Source organism: Magnolia sinica, chromosome 18 (genome assembly GCF_029962835.1).
Source record: "Magnolia sinica isolate HGM2019 chromosome 18, MsV1, whole genome shotgun sequence".
Classification (NCBI taxonomy): Eukaryota; Viridiplantae; Streptophyta; class Magnoliopsida; order Magnoliales; family Magnoliaceae; genus Magnolia; species Magnolia sinica.
In genome coordinates this window covers 48,746,858-48,769,365 of record NC_080590.1, presented here as the reverse complement: position 1 = coordinate 48,769,365, position 22,508 = coordinate 48,746,858, and the positions used below count along the sequence as shown (strand labels likewise).

Below are 22,508 nucleotides of genomic sequence, written 5' to 3'. Positions count from 1 at the left end.
CATCTCTCAATCTCTCTCTCCATCTCTCTCTCTCTCTCTCTCTCTCTCTCTCTCTCTCGCATTCAACCTCTCCATGTCCCTCGCCCTTTCTCGATCTCTCGCTCTCCCTCTCACGCTCGGCCTCTCCATCTTAGTCCGCCTTTTTCTCCTATGCGCAGCAGAACTCCCAAAACCCATCTCTCAATCTTCAAAACCCCCTTTCACCATAAGAAGGAGAATAAGAGGGAGAAGGAGAAGAAGATCTCTGTATAGACAGACTTCAAGATGTTCCTATGTGAAAATGCATGCTCTTTGGCCCTAAGATTGAGAGATTCTCCATAGAAAAAGGTTCAGATTTGAAAAGGAGCGGTTTCAATGACCTGTTTAAAGTAATTTCATTGAGATTTTCATGAATCCGAAGCTTCAGATTAGTTTTCCTGCCTTTTGTTTGAATTTGTTGTAGAATTTGCTCATTTTTTGCTTCTTGCTTCGCTTTAAAGTGATTGTTCTAGTTTTTCCTGGAAAATCAATATATAGAACAGAGAAATCTCGGTGTCGTGAAATCAACGCTACTCTACAGTTCAATCTAGAGATTTTCTGAAGAAATAATGCAGTTTCGTTGATGTTTTCTCAGGTAAGTCTTCAGAAATCTCATTAATTTTTCATTTGTGTTTCATTGAATTTTAAATTTTAGTTTATTCGGATTTCATGTTAGGATACCTTGCTTTAGAGCATTTTTATTGTGAGCTGTGAATGGATTTCATTTTTCTGGAGAATTTGAAGGATTTCTTGGAAGGTATGGCATTCTGCTTACAATTTCTGATGAGTGAAGCATATATTTAGTTTGATTTATTCCACTTATGCAGTTCTCTCATTTATGGATTGAGGAATTGTTTCATCTGGTAATTGATATCATTTGAGCTTTTAAAGGTTTTTCAAGGAATATGATCGTTTTATGATTATGATTTTGTACTTTTTTGTGTGTCCTTGTAAATCCTGATGATCTTGTTATAAATATCCTCTTTTTTTTTTTCAATTGATTTTTTTGTGCACTATATCCTCACTTATTGATTGTTGAGGCATTTGAGATTTTATTATTCTCATTATTAAACATGAAGCTTTTGAGTGCTTCCTTGTCTTTTTCTTAGTTCTTTGAATGAAAATTAAAATTCTAAGTGGAGACTTGTGTTCCTGTTTTCCTAAATATCCATGGTATTTTATTTTATGATTAATAAATTTGGTTTCTAAAAACAAACAAAGAAATAAGGGGCGAGATTTCTATTTGAGGGACATGACTCTTGAGTCAGACATTTGAAACTGTATGCTTGGGACATGTGGACGAGAGATATGAAGTTTTGTTCTCAGAAAATGTTTGTTCATCTTTCTCATACTCCTTGAAAATCCTCAGAAGCTTTGACATTTTCCAGCATGAAGTGGTCTTGGTTGAGTGCCCTCATCATTGTAAATGCGGTTTTATGGTTGGTGAATATGGATAGTCTAGGTGGGAATTGCGATGAATGGTCCAGGATACAAGAACCACAATGATTATTGACTTCCTTTTTTGCATTCCTCATGGCCACAGATCAGGCAGCTAATTGGGATGGTCATTTTGCCATATATCTGCTTTGTTAACCTTACAACCGCGTTGACAATGGACTAGTAATAAACCATGATTGGCTCACAAACAAAGGTGTCCTTGACAAAATTGTTCTTCTGCTTAACTAGAATGCTCTTGTAGCTTGAATTGGTGACCGTTCTATTAAATCTGATGCTTTGAGCTTGGTACTCCTACTACTGAATCCATGATTGTTTAGGACATTACTTTGGGCTTGTGTTGGATTCTATTCATCAGCAGTGACTTCACAATTACTAATTTCTATGCATAGCCTATTAAATGACTGAAAATTAACTTTAAGTGCCAAGCCTATATATTTTTTATTAGGAATTCTGATCCCCTATCCACACAAAATCGAAGATCTCCATTTGATATGAGAGAGAAGCTTTGATACTCTGGCAAAACATTATGGTTAATCCATAGGCACTAAGAAATTTTATGCTTGGCATCATGGTTTTTACTTAAAAAAAAAATTGTGTAGGATGTTAGAGGCGCTCATGTTTTTATAAATTATGAAATTTTGGACTTCTAACTTGTGATGGGCATCAAGAAGAATTTAAGGACCTTTCCTGCCTGAGACTTGAGGGCTTACTAGTAGTTTTTCTTTATTTGCTTGAGGTTTAGGATGAAAGTATAGATGCATTATTTAGAATTTTAGAAAGACAATGAAACTAGAATTGGTCTAATGCATCCCTAACCTACAATTGGATTGGGGTTGCTATGAAAATTTATAATGTGCTTGCAAATATAGAAGTAGAAAAATTGGGGAAACGTAGGGAGAACTCCAAAGCTTGTTGTATTCTATAACCAAGTTTCACATTGTAACACTGACAAATTGAGGTTTGGAATGTTTCATTTTACCCTCCATCATTGTTGATTTGTGTTAACATGATTTGAAAACTAGTTTTCCCTTGTTGACACAGTCAATTTATACATGTCAGTTGAGCTTGTCAAGGAGAAGGGCTTTTGAATGAGATCGTTAATTATGGAGGAGATCCTGAAAGTGCAGTATCTCTGGTTTTATGGTTTTACTTTGTACATTCTTGTATTGATTGCTCATGCATGATATTATGCGCATTCTTTCAGGTGGATGTTGCATGTGGGAGGATTGGAGTTGCATATTTCAGATTCAAGCATATGTTGTTGTCATACATACAGATCAATTCTTCTATGTTTGGGTGCATGGCAATTGGATCTGAAAATTTGAGATTTTCATTCATTTATTTCATGACTTTTGGTAAGATCTTCTTTAGTTGTTAATTTATTTTAATTTGAATGGAAGAAGGATTGATTATTCAATGCAAACCCAATTTATGGAGAGGTGTAGTTTAGTTTAAAAATACCTGAGCTTTCATTTGAAAAAAAAAAGGGAATTATACTTAATTTGATGTTTCATTTCTCAGCATATAGCTCAAAGACCTTGATGTAAGAGGAATGAAAAATAAACTGGAACAACCTTGTGAGAGCTGCGGTTTTCCTCTGTAAGTTAAAAGTGCAAAGAAGACTGAGATATATTCTAGTATATGGGCTATCAATACCACAAAAGGTTAGATTTCCCCATATTTGGCATATGGACCAACAATATGGGATTTTCTAGTATGGGAGATACTCAGTATATGAGCTATCAATACAACTAAAAGTTATAGGATTTCCCCATATATGGCATATGGACCACCAATATGGGATTTCCCCATATGGAAGATAATCAGTATATGGGCTATCAATCATGAGCTTCCCCATGGATTTGAATCACGGGTTCATTGGTCACTTGTACAAACAGAACCTAAGCATGCCATAGATTTTCTCAAGCTGAGCATTGTTTAATGCCTCTTTTATGTTGCACGGATTGTTATCCCATTTTATACAAGAATTTGATTTGGAATGAGTGGAACAATTTGATCATGAACCATGAGTATGGACAAATTTATGCAAGAGAGAATAAATCATTGGCACTTATAGATCCAATTGGTAGAATTTGAATGTTTCTTTGATTTTCAGGTTTACTTGTGATGGGATTCTGGTGGAAGGTCTATTCTGGAAGGATGTTAGCAAACTGATTGATGATATAGTGGAGATTCTTGAAAGAATAAATGAACTCAAACAGGATGAATAGATATGACATGACAGGTCAGACAGCAGTTTGCGTTCATCCCTTGAAAATTTTAAGGCAATTCAAATTCTACTGGTTTTAAAGACCTCAAGTTCATAAGATTCATGGCAACCATTTCTCTGGACATCTATTTGAAAACAAAGATGAATATGTAACTTCTCTTTCCTACCGAGGCCCTTTTAAACCTCCACACCTCTTAAATGGGGATGGCCACAGGCAGTAGCCTTGGTGGTCCACCTAGGTCCTAGGCCTGGTCTGCCATGTCCCATGTTCTGCCTTGATTTTTAGGCTTATGCATCCACCCAGGGCTGAATTTAGGCCCCATATAAAGAGCCTGCCCAGATTCTATATCTTTCGTTCAAGCCTGGGCCAAGCTAAGAGGTGCAAGGCGGTTTATATGACTATGATCTCTCCACATGTTGACCCATGCCTAGTAAATATTTTGAATTGGCTTTTCATCTGAATATTCAAGGCCTGTTTCATGATAGCTATGGTAAATGTGTCTACTGTCAAGGAGCCTCATAAGCCACATTGGTCAAATGTCTTCCATGCAGTAGTCAAGAACTTGCCAAAACCATTGATCAGTTGATCACAGAATTTTGGCATGTTTTTTGCAGTTTGAATTGCTCACTCCTTAAATGTGGACTGTTATTTTGCCATTGCTCACCTTTTGCACCATTAGTCCATCTGTTGATAGGCAGTTATTTGGATTACTAGGATTATCTCAACTGTCATGATTTTTTGGGACGCTGATTGGGTACTACCCCTGCTATTCCTTATCTAGGAATGGACAGGGCTTTGAGGCCACTGTGATGTATGGGTTTTATCCACACCGTCCATCCATTTTGCCATATTATATTAGGGTACAAGCTCAAAAATGGGCGGTTCTAAGGCTGAAGTGGATCACACATTGGGGATTAAACACATACTATAGCAAACTTTTTGGGGGCCACAAAAGTTTTGGATTAAGCTGATATTTATGTTTTCCCTTCATCCAGTCTATGTGACCTTATGAACAGGTTAGATGGCAATTAACCATCATGGTGGGCCCTAGGAAGGTTTCAATGGTGGTTCTCATTATCACTGCTTCTTCCTGTGGTGTGGTCTTCTTGACCCTTGGATCTGCCTCATTTTTGGGCATGCACCCTAAAATGATATGGCAAAATGGATGGATAGTGGATAAAACTAGGGGTGTACATGAACCAAGCTGCTAAGTCCAAACTAACAAGAAATTCTGACTATTTCCAATTCGTGCACATAAGCACATTTGGTGGGATGTAGTTAGGCTTGGAAGATTCAAACAAGAAACATGTAACTACGGACTAGATGAGTTGGATTCATGAATTGAAAAAATTGAAGTTGCCAAAAAAAGAAAAAAAGAAGAAGAAGTAATAATGCCCTGAATTGAATGGACTTATTTTGCAAAGTGATATCAGCAAATCAAATTCTATAGGCATCCCATGAATAATTGCTGACTAATCCCATTTCAAATCAATCATAAAACTGAAAACTATTAGCAATATTTCTATCAATCTGATGTGTGCGTGCTTTTGTTATTTGTGTTGTTAGAAATTTTGACTGTTGAGTTTTAAGTAGTGGAGTGTGTTTCAATCTAAATAGAACTGATCAACAATAAATGGTCCTAGGGAATCTAAATAGAACTGCTCACCAACAAGTCATGGTGGACCATGGACGTTATAAAGGTGTTAAATTGGCATCAATCGAGATTTATTTGGCCCATCAGCTAATTGTGGATCTGTCTTTTACAGTTTGACCACCAGTCTTCAAGTAGCTTAGATTTACAGCATGGGAGTTCTGAAAGTTCATATATGAGAGATGTTAGACAAGGTTCAAACCCAGGTTCAAAAGTCACTAGGGGAGTATGTATAGCTTGCACTTCCTTATAGTAAGGTTTTTATAACCTAACAATGGTTTTTCCTCCTAGATGTAAGTTCTGCTCCTACCTCTACTAGTCTATTTGTACTAAACATACAGCTACAGTCCATGCCACTTGGATTTTTTGCTTCTTTTACCAATACATTTTCTTTTGGCAACATGTATCCAATCACCAATGTACTATCGAACATGCATATGAATTTTTGGCTGGAAAATTTTCTTCCCGCAGCTTTGCGCGCTGAGTAATCAACCTCAGTCTAAGCTCTCTAGTTAAGTAGCAATGTAGCAGTTTGTCCTCTATGCTTGAATGAAGGATTGTAATTGATTCATTATTGAATGAATGATTGTAATTAAATAAATGATTGATTGTAATTGAATGAATGAATGAATGATTATGCAGGTAGTAATCGAATGAATGAATGATTATGCAGGTGGTAATTGAATGAATGAATGAATTAATGAATGAATGATTATGCAGGTGGTAATTGAATGAATGAATGAATGATTATAATTTTTTTTAATCTAGGAAATAGCTATGTATATTAATTGTAGCTGGTGATCTGACAACTGTAGCTATTATTAAATTTGGCCTATTGCTACAGATCCAATGGTACTTTTAGCTACCAATAATATCCGTAGCTGTAGGTACTTTTGGCTATAGAAATAATTGCTACAGACAATATCTGTAGGTATTGTAGTCTACGACTACAGATTAAATCCGTAGCCATAGGTTTTAGACCTATTCGCTCGGTACCTACGACTAGGGTCATGCTACAGACTAAAACCGTAGCCATAGGTCTATGGCTATGGATTAAATCCGTAGCCTTTGCCTAGTTTTCTGGTTTTGCACCATACATATGGAGAAGGAACAGAGTGTCTAAGCTTATCTTTCTCTTTCTCTTTCTTTCTTTTTCTTTTTCTTTCTCTCTCTTTCTCTTTCTCTTTCTCTTTCTCCTTGGACGTTGGGAGATTGGGTATGTGAGTGGAGAGGGGAACGCACACCCCTTTTAAAAGGAGTGGGCATGTGAGGGGTGTGTTTCACATCCTACTTGGATTGAGTTTCTCTAATTTTTCCTTTTCTAATGATATTTCTTTAAATCTAATTAGTCCATTTCGTTAGGGTTGTTGAATAAAGTCAGGGTATATAATTTTCTTGGTGATCCAAAATTTAGATTGACCTATCTTGAAAATTCTTCTAATGAGTGCCAAAAAAAACTTGATCTCAATTAATGGTCCAAACTTAATGATCAGGGCCTAATTTTGACAGAAATGAGTAGTTAGTATAAGCAAACGGTTGGAAAAATTTTGGTGGTTGATCGATGGTGGAAAAAGTCTAAATTTAAAATTTCACATTTTGTACCAAAAGAAAAGAATTGGCTTTAACATTCAATGGTGTAGGATTATAGATCGGGGCCTAAATTTTGTATAACCTCGTAATCTTATGAGACTAAAGTGTGGTGTAAATTTAAGTTGCAATGAATGGAAAGAAGTGGTTAAATCGGAAGATCCAGATTTATAGGGAGTTATAGGCCTTGAAAGGATAATTTCACGCCTAAGGAAAAGTCTACCAAAGTGGGGTCTTCATATTTCACACTTGGTCCATATTATGGGTAATTCAAGTCTTTCATATGAAGGAAAATATCCTACTACAACTACCCATGAGGTTTCTTCACTCGATGGGCACCAAAATCAACGGTTAAGGGGCTGATTTTTCAGTTGGGTCACTTTTACAATGATCTAAGGGCTAAAACTTGACATGTATGGTTAATTTATAATACATAGGCATGGTATAAAATTTCACATGAAATAGATCTTGGGAACCGTGTGATCTAGAATTCAAGGGTCTAGGTTAATGGCATTTTCGTAATTATTTCTAACATGAGAGTTTTCGAAAATCTAATTGTTTTACATGGTTATAGGTACATTTCTAAGTAATTTTTACAAAAAAACTTATACCTAAATCATTATGCATAAAAAATTATTCACCAAATTAATTAAGGGAATATATATATCAATCAACAAAATAGATGGTTAGATGACATATTAAAAATAAGTAAACTTGATGGTTAGTATTCTAGTCATGTATCTAGTTGATTGTATGATTAGTTTTGTAAATGGATAAACATAAGTGGGTTTTTAGAGTGATGAAGTAGTAGAACATGTATACCATTAGATTCAAGTGACTTGTTCATATGTGTAAGTTCCTCAGATTGTAATTCTAATGATAGATTAAGAATATTCATATGGGTAAATAAGATGAACGGATTAGAATCTCAATCTGATAAGTGTATGAATGGATGTAGAGGTCAAGTAGCTAGTTTACTATGATCAGGTGGTCCAAAATCAGAGTGGACGATCAAATGTCTCCATCTATCAGTGAATATTTGATCGAGAGGTTGGTTATGATGGACAGGTGAGGATACTTAGATATATGATGGTCCTGTCTTAAAATCAATGGTCATATGGCTTGATCTATGGATGAAGATTACTTCAAATGGTCAAATTTATGTTGGAGAATAGATGTAAGGTTAAGATAACTAAATTAGAATCGTACACATGTACATGCTAAGTTAAACTTTATGGTAACACTTAAGAACTTTCAATACTCGGGTATTGAAAAGTTCGGGTGTTATAATCTACCCCACTTAAATAAAATTTTATTTTCAAAATTTATTTACTTGTTCCATTTATACTAATTTATTATGTTTAATATTTCACTATATTCCTCATGAGGTAGATATATATGTCTAGGTGTGTGTATAATTAGCTATATGGAATTAAGACGCTACAATTCATCTTGCATGACATTTATCCAACTTTCATCAGCGAATGCTTCATTTACATTACCTAGCTCAATCCGGAAAGTAAAACAAATATGATTACATATATTTTCAAGCTGTATTCTTGTCTGAATGCCGGTGTGAGGGTTACCAAGTATTTGATTAGTCGGATGGTCTTTGACTAACCTTAACTTAGTATTATCGAATTTAGATGAAGATTCAGGTAGATTAACTAAATTGATATTATTATCATCTTGATTAAGATTGGGTGTGATCTATCGATTATCTATCACAACATTTATTGATTCTTGTATAATCTCAGTTCTTTTGTTAAGTACTCAGTATGCTCGATTATTTAAAGCGTAACTAAGAAATATTCCCTCATCGCTTTTGGCTTCATATTTTTCTAAATTTTCATGGTCATGTAAAATAAAATATTTTCTTCCAAAAGTGCAAAAATATTTGACAGTGGAATTTTTATTAAACTATAGTTCATAAGCTATTTTGTTTTTAGCTCTTCTAATGTAAACACGATTAATTATATAACATGCAGTACTAACAGCTTTAACCCATAAAATTTTAGGTAAGTTCATGCTATTTAGCATCACACTACCCATTTCTTATAAAATTCTATTTTTTCTTTCAGCAACCCCATTTTGCCGAGGTGTTTTTAGAACAGAAAATTCATGCATTATTCCATGATCATTGCAATATTTTCCAAAATTGCTATTTTCAAATTCAGTTCCATGATCACTCTAATTCTGACCATAGATAACTCTTTTTTAGTCTGAATGTGTTTTATAAGTTTTTGACTTCTTCAAGAGTATCTAACTTTTCTCTTAAAAAGGCTACTGAAGAATATCTAGTGTAGTCATCAACTACAACCAGAAAATATTTCTTTCCGCCTCTACTCTCCATTCTAGTTAGTCTAAGTAAATCCATATGGAGAAGTTCAAGAGGTCTTACTGTGGCTAAGGAGTTCACTTTCTTGTGACTGCTCCTAACTTGCCTATTTAACATGCCCCACATACTTTTTCTTTTCTTTTTCTTTTTTTTTTTTTTTTTTTATATATAGTTTAGGTAGGCCACGTAAGTGATATCTTTTGCTCAATTTATATATATCTCTATAATTTACATGTCCAAGTTGATGATATAGTTCAATCTCATCTGTTTGGACCATGTAACACAAATGGTTTATTGAGCAAGTATTATCAATTATATAGCAATTTTTAGAAGTTTTGCGACCATTTAATATTACATTTCCTTTCTCATTAATTATCTCACATTCGTGATATGAAAACTTTATGCTATGTTTATTATCGCAGATCTGAGTTATGCTCAGAAGATTATGTTTTAATCCTTCAACATATAAAATATTTTAAAAGAGAGGTAAGTTAGGAAGTTGTACATTACCTTGGCCAATTATCTTGCAGTTGCTTCCATCTCCGAATGTAACTGAGCTGCCATTTATTTGGTTGATATTTAAGAGTATAGCCTTATCACTTATCATTTGTCTTGAACATCAACTATCCAGGTACCATCTTAAATGGTTACTTGCTTTGAAAGTAGTGTAGATTACAACATACTTTGTAAGGCCCGTATCCTAGTCCGTATTGTTCTTTAGACCACTGCGATTCTCCCTGTTAAATTTCGACAATCTGCAACCTGTAAACAGCGTTTGCGCGCGACCTGAAGTCATATCCCGAAGATCTGAGTCGACTCGACTCGAAACCTATACCCTAATGATTGCGATGTCGTCGAGGTTCCAACGCTGTGTCTCGCGTGCCAATGAGATATCCTGGTTAGGAGTTGTGGGCTCGCGTATATTTTGAGGAAACACCACGCATTGTGAATTTTGAGAGAATCTCTACCCAATCTATCACATCAATCAATCAAGTACTAGTCAAGTACAACTCATACCTAGCCCATCCTTCTCTTACCAACAAGGCATGACACCCATCCCTCTCTCACTCAAAAGTCAATAGAACCCATACCTCTCTTGTCACTCCTCTTATACCACCATCCATCTCATCCCATCCTTCTTACACAACACCATCGCTCTCTCCTATCCTTCACTCCATACCATCTCATTCTCTACCATTTCCAAGAAACCAAGTGAGAAAAATTCTAAGGAGAGAAAAAGAACCCAAATGTGTGGCCCCACTTCCTACCCCTAATCTCTCATCTCAGCCCTTCAACTTTCATCATCCTCTATCAAAGAAGAAGCTAAGGAACTTAGCATTCCAAGGAACTAAGAAGAAGTGTAATCAGTGGGTGTTTATAGGACTAGATTTGTGATTTTGATGATGGGTCATGTGGGGTCTACCGATTGATGGTATGGATCTCACTTTGGACCTAAGGTGTGGCTAATGGCCCACCATGATTCATATGTTTATTCCATGAGGGGTCCATTCTGTATGGACCCCACCATGATGTTTATTTATTATCCATCTTGTAGTGGCATCTAGGCCTTGATCTTTATGGTGGGATAGGGTTTTCTACCAAATTTTTTGATTGGGGCCACCTGTTTTACGACATCCACTTGATGTATGTATTGTAATCCTAGGAGGGCTTATAGTGGCGGAGCCCTCCATCACATGCTCTCTCTCTCTCTCTCTCTCTCTCTCTCTCTCTCTCTTTCCCATCTTGTGGCCCACCATGAATGTATGTATTTAAGCCATGTTGTCCACCAAATTGGGACGCCCCCACTGTCCAACCAGGACCCATTTTGCTGATCATCCGGCGGCCTCCCTACTGCTTGTTTTCGGACAGGCCAACATGATGAAGAAAGCACCAATAATAGCTTGATCCATGGACCCCACCATAAGAGTACCCCATCCACACCATTTGTCCAGCTAGCCGGGCCCACTGGTTGCTAGACTAACAACTAGAGAGTCCCACCTGGCCGTCCGTTTTGGACAGGCCCAGGTGAAGAGGAAAATACAAATATCAGCTTAATTGGGTAGGCCACCACGTGGCACCACCTTGATGTATGTGTTTTTACCACACCGTCTAGCAGCATGGGATGGTGGGGCCCTATATTTTGGAGGGGGTGGCCCACCCATGTGGCACCACCCTGATGTATGTGTTTTTGCCACATCATCCAGTAATGGACGGTGGGGCACTGCATGTGTGGTATTCACATCGTCCAGCAGGGACGATGGGATCCACCGTGATGTATATGTCCTATCCACACTGTCCATCTGAGGACATGGGACCACTCGACGTATGGGTTTTATCCTCACTGCGCGTCCGTGGGACCACCTTGATGAAGTGTTGTATCCTCACCATCCAGATGGGCTGGACGTGGGATCACCAGTGATGTTTGTGACTGTCCACTCTGTCCATTGGACACCGAGACCCACTGCGATGTATGTGGTTTATGCGTGCGGTCCATGAGGCCTGCCATGATGTATGTGTCTTATGCATGCCGCCATGAGCTGCCATGATGTATGTCTCCTATTCACATGGTTCATGGGATCCCTATTATGCATGTGTCCAAGTCACGCAAATCCATGAGGCTTGTCATGATGTGGTGTGTGCACTGTGGGGCCCACCATGTAGTGTATATGTGTAGGCCGCTGTGAGGCCCACTATGATGTGTATTTTATCCAGGCAATCCGTTCTTTGTAATGTCCAGCGGGCTCGCCTACATCATATGAGGCCCGTGTGTGAGGCCCATTGTGATGTATATGAGGCTCGTGTGTGAGGCCCATTGTGATGTATATGAGACTCATGTGATGAGGCCGATTGTGATGTATATGAGGCCCGTGTGTGCTACCCATTATGATGTATATGAGGACCGTGTGTGAGGCCCATTGTGATGTGTAAGACCATTGTAATGTGGAGGACCCAATTATGATGTGTGAGGACCACCATGCATGAGTGATGTGCACATTCTATCCATCTGTTTTCTAGATATTTAGAGGGCCGAAGGCTCCACTGTGATTCCGATTTCTATCCAAGTGGACCGTACTATAGGGAATATTAGTGGTTAAATGTCCACTGTTGGGAACCATCCTAGGGACCACCATGAAGACCATCTCCCCATCCTCTCTTTTACCCCAGCCTTGAGTAGAGTCCCACCATATGTATGTGTTATATGTACACTGTCCATCCATTTTCTGGACCGTGGGCTGCCTTATGAGGCCCACCATAATATATGTGATATTTATATGCTGTTCATCCACTCTTCCAAATCTCATAGGGTCATGGGCCCCATTAAGAGTCAGATCCAATCCCAAGTGGACCGCACCATAGAAACAGTGGTGGTAAACATCCATCGTTGAAAACCATACCTTATAGGGCCCACTATGATACCCAAATTTTAACCCATCTTCCCTTATTGGGCTAACCCAAACTGTTGGCCCCCCATGGATGCTAGTACCTTTCCACCATGCCCTGTAGGATTGTCTAAACATTGGAGCCCACATTATGTTCATACCGAGCCTTCCATAGCAATGTGTCCCACCTAGATACATGTTCTACCCCAGTTCAGTGACCATACCTAAGGCCCACTTAGGTGTTGAACGAGCTACCCAATCCACTTAAAAGGACACATTGTCCTAAATGTATGAACTCCACCAAGCCCACTTTGTGTATGTAATGGGCCCCATAAGGAAGCCCAGTTTATTCATGATAAGAGATTGAGGAAGCCCAATTGTTCACCTGGTTAGCTCACCCTATGAACTTACCTTATTGTATACCCACTTCACTCCCCATGAGAGATGTATCCTACCCTTGTACCCCATTTGCTAGGACCTCGTGACATGTACATATCATCCATACCGTCCATTTCCTTTTTAAGACAAGTGTGAGGTCCATCCTTGACATTAGTGCATCATCATCCCTTGCCGTAGATGGAAGAATATGTGGTATTAGATTTGGTATAACCATTGTTTAGTACATCATCACCCTTCGCTGTAGATAGAAGAACACGTGGTATCAGATTTGGTATATCCACTGTATGGAAACTACCTTAATGCATGGGTTAGACCCACCTGGACCCCACCTTAGGACATATGATATGCTAGTACTAGAGTAAGTTATGATAGTCTAACATGGACCATTCCATATAGACTTCTATATGTCTAATGGGGCATATCGTTCAGCCCCTACTCTTGTAAGTGACATACCGGTTAAAGCCGATCATCTCCTGCTATATTTGATAATCATGCTAGTGTACTTAGTCTAATAGGACACACTGAGTTTGAATTAGCATAGCATCGTGATACATGCCCATACGCATCATATGTATTCTTGATATGAAGAGTGACTGATCATAGCATATGCCATTGGGCGGATTGTTTATGGGACTCCTTGATAGACGAAGATACCTCACATGAGCACGCGGTACACGTAAGATTGATGTATGACTGGATAGTATGACTCATGCATCTTGCATTGTGTGATATGATCACCGTACGCCCTAACGACATCAGGGTTGTGGCCTTTGCAGGCATATTGAGGATGATAGGATTGGATACTGAAAATATTTTAGTTCTAGCATTGGGGCACAAGGGTGTCCCTAGGTGAAAGTCCTTAAACCCTTACGGTACCAGGAGATTCCTCCAACGTCGAGACCGAGTGAATACATGAGCGCTTGAGGGCTGTATATCGTTAGGCCGCATCTCCCACTATGTCGTGGTTGGTTGGAAGGGGGTATGGCCTTATGTACCCAAGCGTAGGGGATATAACTAGGCTAAGTTTGACTGGCTTATAAATGGGTCCACTATCAATGTGTCGGGTAGATATTGGCCGACTACTGGCCAGGCAGATAGTGTGGTCTCTTTCACTTATATGGTTATGCGTCTAGTGGGCAGTAATTTGGTGTGGAGTATACTAGACCCCGGTGATATTTTAGAGTTGAGCTGTATTGATATGTGAATTCACTTGAGCATTGATATGCTTGAGTTGTATCTCGAATATAATATTAACCATGTAAGCCTTGTATTGTATAGCCTTGGTACGGCTGATATCATTCATGGATTTACCGACATATTTTTGCATTATTCTGATATTGCATACTTGACACATACCTTACGCACACACTTACACCACCCTCTAAGCTTTCTATAAGCTTATGCACGATCGTTATGTGCAGGTGACACTATGACGTAGTCGAGCTAAGGCAGGAGCGTGCGGCTGAGCTTTTGGAGCTTTGATATCGTTCTTATATTCTCCCTTTATGTATTGTACTCTAAAGTTTTTTATTATAGTAGATATGTGGTGATGTTGTTGTTTGTGACTTGGTTATGCTAGTGGTTATGCTCCTTTGCAAAAAAAAAAAAAAATCACATTGAAAATCCTCCTTGTAGGATCATAAGATTGGAAGCTGGCGTACGGGTGCTGAAAGCAGAGAATGGGGTACTACGGAGGCTGTTGGTGCCGGATTCAGTGATTGAGAATTCTGTGAGTCCGGTTTCTGAATTTGGGGCGTGACACACTTAACCTTTGGAACTCATTTCATTACAATTCTAGGTTTAGGAGGATCTCTTACTTTTTATTATGTATGGGAGTTAGGATTTCTCTTTTTTTATGTATTCTAGTCTTATCAGAGTTGGATTTCAATAGTTCTTTATGTAAGTTCACAATTTTATCATCTAAAGGAGAAATTCTGTTATTATTCCTTTGATGTTTATAGTAGTTGGCACTTTATATATATATATATATATATATATATATGAAGCTTGAAAAGGTTTTGAATTTTTGAAGACATCCTTTTGTAGTTTGATTCTTTTAAAGTCTCTACTTTAGAGTTCGAGGATTCTCCTTTTACAAAGGTAGGAGCAGAATCCTTAGATTTCAAAGAGTTGTTTTTAATATAACCCAGTCTAGACTTATCACCACATTGCCCAGATGAGGTTAAAATTTTTTCAAGTTTCTGGTCACCAAGGGTATATTTCTAAGTGTCCTTTGAACCCCGAAGAGAGGAAACTTCAAGTTTTAATTTCTCGTTTTTGGATTTAATTTTTTGTAACTCAGAAGTTTTAAAACTCAAATCTAACTTAGTCTTTTCAAAACAATCAGAAAAATGGGATTTTTTTTTAAAATAACTTTTTTAACTTCTAATTGTAGTTTAGCATAATTTCCTTTTTAAATTTTCAATTTACTTACAATTTTACAACTTTTTTGTATAAGGCATTATATGTATTTTGAAGATCATCTTCATTTTCAGAGTTACTTCTTGGAATTTCATAATCAAACATATCATAATTATTTGAAGAAGTGATTCTAGCTATAGTCATAAAGGCTTTCAAATCATTTGCATCTTCTTGGTCCGATTAATTAGTTTTAGAATTAGTTTCAGACTCTGATGATTCATCCCAAGTAGCTATCATTACTTTGCTTATAGATTTATCATTTTAGGTCATTTAGAAGCTAAATGCCCATATTCAGAACAATTGAAACATTGAGTGTCTTTTGTTTTAGATTTTGAAAATTTTGAATTTCATTTTCTTTTATCGAATGGTTTTTGAAAATCCGTTCTTTTCTTATTTTAAAAAATTCTATGAAATTTCTTTGCCAACATAGCCATATCGTCTTCATTTTCTTCAATATCAGAATTTACATTAGAATCCTTTGAATTAGTTTTAGAAGATTTAAGAGCAATGGACTTGATTTTAGGAGCTTTGAAATTTAGCTCATAAGTTTGAAGAGAACTAACTCCTTAACTTTCATGGTATCTGTATCCCTTAATTCCTGTATACCAGTAACTTTTGAATTAAACCTTTCAGGAAGTGATCGCAATATTTTTGCACAAACCTTGCTTTCAGGGATTCTATTTCCAAGACCCTACATGGAATTTACTATGTCATTTAGTTTCGTATAGAAGTCCATAAAAGACTCATTTTCTTTCATATGAATTTTCTCATATTTAGTTGTAAGGATTTGCATTTTAGATTTTTTTTCCACAGTGGTAGTTCCTTCATGTGTTGTTTTAAGAATATCCCTGCTTATTTAGCTGTATCACAAGAAATAATTCTTTTGAATTTATTTGGCGATAGAGCACAAGTTATTGCATTTAAGGCTTTTGCATTTGCACTACTTTCGCTTTTCTGAATAGTAGTCCAAAAAGTATATGTGGTTTCTTTCATTGATATGGATCCATCATCGGCTACTATTTCCATCATAAGAGGGATCCATTTCATCACAGTGGTTTACCACAAGCTTTCAGCAATGGATTTGAGGAAAATTCTCATCCTAGCTTTCTAATATGAATAATTAGAGCCATCAAAGGGAGGTGACATGGTAATGGATAAGCTTTCGAAATTTGACATTTTGTAGCTCTGGATCTAGCTCAAGGAGGTAAATTCAAAAAAAAAAGAAGAGCAACTGCTCTAGTTCCACTTGAAAAGGAGAGCTAGTGATGTCCTAGAGGGGGGAGGGGGGCGAAAAGGACAATGCCAAATAATCGAAATAAATGCAGAATATATAGCTATTACAAAAATCTCAATTGGCTAAGTATTGAAACCTTGATTCTAAATGATTTATAGGACAACCTTCACCTAAAATATTATGTAGGACAACCTTATTTCATGAATATCTTTAGCTTTGGATCTAACTCATGGAGGTAAATTCAAAAAAAAGAGCAACCGCTCTAATATCACTTGAAAAGGAGAGCTAGCGATGTCCTAGAGGGGGGAGGGGGGTGAAAAGGACAATGCCAAATAATCAAAATAATTGCAGAATATATAAATATTACAAAAATCTCAATTGCCTGAGTATTGGAACCTTGATTCTAAATGATTCATAGGACAACCGTCCCTTCAAATATTAGGTAGGACAACCTTATTTCACGATTATCTTTAGCTCTGGATCTAGCTCAAGGAGGTAAATCCAAAAAAAAAAAAGAGCAACCGCTTTAATATCACTTGAAAAGGAGAGCTAGCGATGTCCTAGAGGGGGGAGGGGGTGAAAAGGACAATGCCAAATAATCGAAATAATTGTAGAATATATAAATATTACAAAAATCTCAATTGCCTGAGTATTGAAACCTTGATTCTAAATGATTCATAGGACAACCTTCACCTAAAATATTAGGTAGGACAACCTTATTTCACGAATATTTTTAAAATCAATCTTTTAAATTAATGAGAGAAGATAAAAGAATTACAACATTCACCACAATAATATTATAATAATAAACATCGACCACTAAAAGAATAAAGCATTCACCATAAGGCATGAGGGGTTATAGTGGTTCAGTGCTTAAAATAACCACACCTATTCTACTCCCAAAATTATTACCCTCTTAATTTTGACTTTCACTATAATAAGGTTTTCACAGGTTCATCTTAACAATATGATACAGTTCCTTATGGTTTTCACAGGTTATCACAATAAAAACTCCTTTTGTGATTTTCATAGGTTATCACAGATAAAAACCCCTTTTGTGATTTTCATGGGCTATCACAAATAAAAACTCTACAGAGATTTTCACAGGCTATCTTAAAAAAACTTAAAAAATGAAATATAATAAATGTATTTATCTTCAAAATGGATATTCGAAGACACGGTAAAATCTTGTAGCAGAAGAACTTTTTTCTTGAATATAGATGTGAAATGGCCAAGCTATATGTCCTAGAGGGGGGTGAATAGGACTATGCCAAATTAAATTTAAATACTGCGGAATATTAAAGAAAAGATAGCACTATACACCAATCATAATATAGGAATGGAAAACAACCTAAAATAGAGAATTAGAAATAAAAATTGTTTTAAGGACAACCTTACACCAAAAACCAAAGTTTATGGTAGGACAACCTTATTTCTAGAACAAATAGAGAAATTGAAGCTCAACGTAACAAAGAGAAAGAAAAAATATAATGCTGAAATGTAAATCTAAATTATTACAAATTTCCTTACTATGCTTGAAATGAAATGATTACAACATTCACGTTCACACGTATATTCCACAATTCTGAATGATAAAAGATAGGAAATATAAATCACACATCCACAATATAAAGAATTATAGTGGTTCACCTGTGTGTTCACTAACTGTTAAACAACAGACACAGAATGCTACTCCACTCTTAATATCCTCGCATAAGGGATAGTAGCATTCACTATCAAATAGGTTTTCATAGGTTCACCCAAAACCTTCACAATTGTGTCTTTTTCAAAGGGCTAACACAATTCAAAAACCCTCACTTCTGAGTTTTCTGGCTCTACTAAGTTAACCAATAACTTTGAGATTTTTCTGGCTTAACCTTAAATAAAACCAAACAATGTAAATTACACAAATTGTAAAATACTTGATTTTCTCTTTCGTTGTAGTAGCCCAGAAGAACCAAGTTAGAGTAGAGATTTGAATGTCAAAGTTCAATGTCTAGTACTCACTTTATAATGGTTCTAGGTTCTAAATAGATTTTAAATTAAAACAAAAGGGCTAGCTCTAATTAATTTTTATTCCAGAAAAAGGAAAACAACAATTCCTCTTTTCATATTAGATTGGAATGTAAGAAACAAAATCAATTAACAAAGCTAAAGAAAGAGAATATTAAATATGCACACTTAGCTTAAATGGAGCACCGACTTTTCTCTCAGAAGACCGAATTAAATTAACTTGAATTGCCTATTTTATTTTGAAATTCATGCTCTATTTATAGGTGAGTAAATCACACCTTCGACTGGTCTAAGGACCTCTATGACTAGTCGTAGAACCAACCGATATTTGAAAATACGGGCATGATAAGATTTGGCAGTTTCACGACTGGTCGTAGGTCTCCTTCAACCGGTCGTGGGTCTCCTTCAACTGGTCATAGGCTCCCTTTGACTGGTCGTAGGTGCCTAAATTTCAACGTTGTTCTTTGAGTCGTAGGTCTACGACTGGTTGTAGATGCAGTCGACACTGTTCCAATGACTGGTCGAACAGTCCCCAGGACTAGTCGAAGCCTAACAGAAATTTTTTTATTTTTGTAACAAAATTACGACTGATCCAGGAAATGTTTAGACAGGTTAAAACAGTGTTAGGACTAGTCGAACAAAGTCCAGGACTAGTCTTAGAACAGACCAAACTCACTTATATAAAATATATGAATTATGTATCCAAAATGGCCTACTCTAAAGGTTAACCTAAGGTCAGTCATACCTCAATAGTGAAGTAAGGACATTGAAACTTTAGAGACGAGTGACCTTAGAAAGTAATGGAGCTTGAAGTCTTGATGGATCTCAAACTTGAAAGCTTCTTGAGATCTTGAGGTTGAACATGAGGTTGAACTTGAAAGCTTCTTAAGATTCTTGACTTGTGAACAGTGCTTGTTAAACTAAGTTGATCTTGAGTAGAGCATTGTTCTTCACAGATGCAAGCTTCATAACAGTGTCTTTGGTACCACAAATTTGACAATACAAAGGGCTATAAACTATGGCACTTACAAGATGGCACAGTGTTTAATCATACAGAAAGAGTTTAGGGTTCTACAAATTTTATAAATGGAAAACCCAAATACTACTTGAGTCAATTCTATTAGATCTTAAAGAAGAGTATAGATTACCCTCTTAGAATAAGATTAAAAAGATCTTTTGATAAAGGGAATTGAATAAGTTATACCAACAGATAGCTTGCTGAGGACTTGAGTTTCTCTCTCTCTTGCAGAAGGATTATAGTAAATTTTCATTATTTTTAGAATGAGAGAAAGACTCAATTTATAAGCGAAGAGGTTGGAACTTCGCCTAGCCTAAGAGTAGCTTCGGCTGGCCAGATTCCACTGGATTTGTTCCAACAGCTATCGGATCGCGTGGGATAAGATCCATCCAAAATTCAGCTGGCCTGAGGTCAAATTCGGCTGGCCGAACTTCACAATTTGGTTGGTCAAATTTTCCACTTAGTTGGTTGAATTTTCACAAAAATAAAAGATTTGCATTACTGGAATTTCACTCAAACTTTCTCAGGCTAGCCGAATTTCAAGCTTAGGCTAGCCAAATTTTCAACAGAATTTGTTATTTTGTTCGGGCTTGAAGTTAGGTTGGCCGAGGAAGTTAGGCTAGTCGAACCAGAAGATAGGCTGACCAAATTCCCAGGCAAAAGAACTTATAAAAACCTAATTTAATGAAAATTTGAAAGGACCTAAACCTAATGTCTTTCTAAGGTTATACCACCTGTGTTTTAACAAATATATGAGACATCTTGTCTTGAACTTTGGCTTGATCTTGTCTTGAATATGGGCGTCAATTTCTTGAGAAGATGTGCTGATCTTAACTTGATAATAAGTCGATCTTGAGCTTATCTTCAGGCATGTAGAGTAGTTGTAATTTTATACTTGTGATCTGACCTTGAAACACTTTTGTCTTACGAAATTTGACAATCCATGCGTGTTAAACCTAACAACACTTACCATATGTTTGCTTCATCTATATAAAGATTGGAGAGACAATTTACTATTAAGGAGAATGTGGCTCTTCTAGCCCAGCCTGTACCTAACCCAAGACTATAATGTAAAATAAGTGTCCTTAGCTCTTCGACTCAACATGTTGAGCAAGAGAAGTCCATCACTACTTTTAGAAGTGGAAAAGCAATAAAATTTTTTTATCCTGATGAGGGCTGAGAGGCCTAAGGACTTAAAAGAATCTAATAGAGATGATGAGCCTAGCAACACTACACGTGCGAAATAACTGGAAAAACAATATTAGCTAGTTCCTTCATTCCCATAAAGGTTAACCTCACCAAAACCTCTACCTAATAATTAGGATATCTTAGAGGTTATAAAATAGGTGAAAATCAACATCCCTCTGTTGGATGCCATAAAATAAAATTTATCATATGCCAAATTCCTTAAAGATCATCGTATGGCTAAGAGATGACACAACGTTCAGAGGAAAATATTTTTAACAAAAAAAGTGAGTACCATCATTAAACAAGATATGCCGAAAAAAACAAGGATCCTAATAGCCAAATCACGCATGTTGAGTGCCATCATTAAATAAGATGTGCCCAAAAATACAAGGATCCCATTAGCCCAACCATCTCATCTGTGATTGGAGACCATTGGATTGAGCATGCACCAATCATTCAGCCACCCGATTGGAGTAGCCCTTTTGAAATCATGTGTGATGCTAGTGACTATGCTATTGGAGCTTGAAAGTGCCCTAGTTTGTCAATTAGTGAGTGCGTTGAGTTAGTTAGGCAGAAGAGCCCTATAGGTAGATTGATCAAGAAACTGCCTCAACTGAATATGTGCCCAAACTCATCACAAGTAAATCTTGAGCCTCACATCCCATGTTCTAAAACACCAGGTAATTAAAACCGTTAAATTTGGTTAGAACACCCCTAAGGGATTATGGTTAGAAAAAATTTTCAAACTTAGAAAAATCTCTAAGTTTTCTGCCTTTTCGATTTATCAACAAGTGGTTCGATGAAATCGAACCTTGTTATCGATGTCCTCAAAGGTCACTCGATATTATCGAAATGTGGACATGAGATGTCCAACAACCACAAAGATATCTGGATGGAATTATTGATGTATCAATAGAGGGTTCGATATCATTGAAATTTAAATCTCGAGTCCATCGAGTAGACTCAATAAAATCGACATCAGGTCTGTTGCATCTAAGGTTCTACTAAGGCAAACCATGTAATCTTTGATATATCGAAGAGCTTATCGATATCCTCAAAGTTCAAATCTCGATCATATCAGAAGCCCTTCGATGATATCGGATTAGGACACATTTACATCTAGCAAGTTTTTCAGGATATTTTTTCTCGGATCGAGGGTCACTCGATAAAATCAATATTCAAATATCGATCATATCGAAGCATGGTTGGTACCATCGAAAGTGGATAGAAATTGTCTAGCAAACTTATAGGAAAATTTCTTAGAAATATCGATGAATTGACACTGTCCTCGATATCATTGACATTTAAATTCCGATGATATCAAGTGAAGCTCGATCATATCTATTCCTGAAAAACCTTCAAAGTCAAACCTCTCACATTTTCAAATGTCGAGGAATCGAATCTCGTGTTGATGAAATCGGAGTTCAAAATTAGATGACATCGATGCATGTTTGATTTCTTTGACCAGCTGGCAAAAGGTTTTAAAAGCGTTTGACATTTGAGTTCATGTCATCGAGCGGCCAATCGATGCTATCGAGAGTATATGCTCGATGATATCGACCCTGCTCGATG

At 36.8% G+C, this 22,508-nt stretch overlaps 1 long non-coding RNA gene across 4 annotated transcripts; it reads left to right on the top strand.

Annotated features, from left to right (window-relative positions):
• The first annotated feature begins 90 nt into the window (after nt 1-90).
• On the top strand, nt 91-3,052 carry LOC131233246 (uncharacterized). 4 transcript variants are annotated; one of them, XR_009165143.1, is made up of 5 exons: nt 91-368; nt 480-613; nt 695-775; nt 2,518-2,602; nt 2,681-3,052. It is a non-coding gene; the product is annotated as an uncharacterized LOC131233246 (long non-coding RNA). The 4 variants fall into 4 exon arrangements; XR_009165145.1 differs by having other exon boundaries at nt 92-368; nt 2,536-2,602; XR_009165144.1 differs by lacking the exon at nt 2,518-2,602 and having other exon boundaries at nt 98-368; nt 517-613.
• Nucleotides 3,053-22,508: the final 19,456 nt, after the last annotated feature.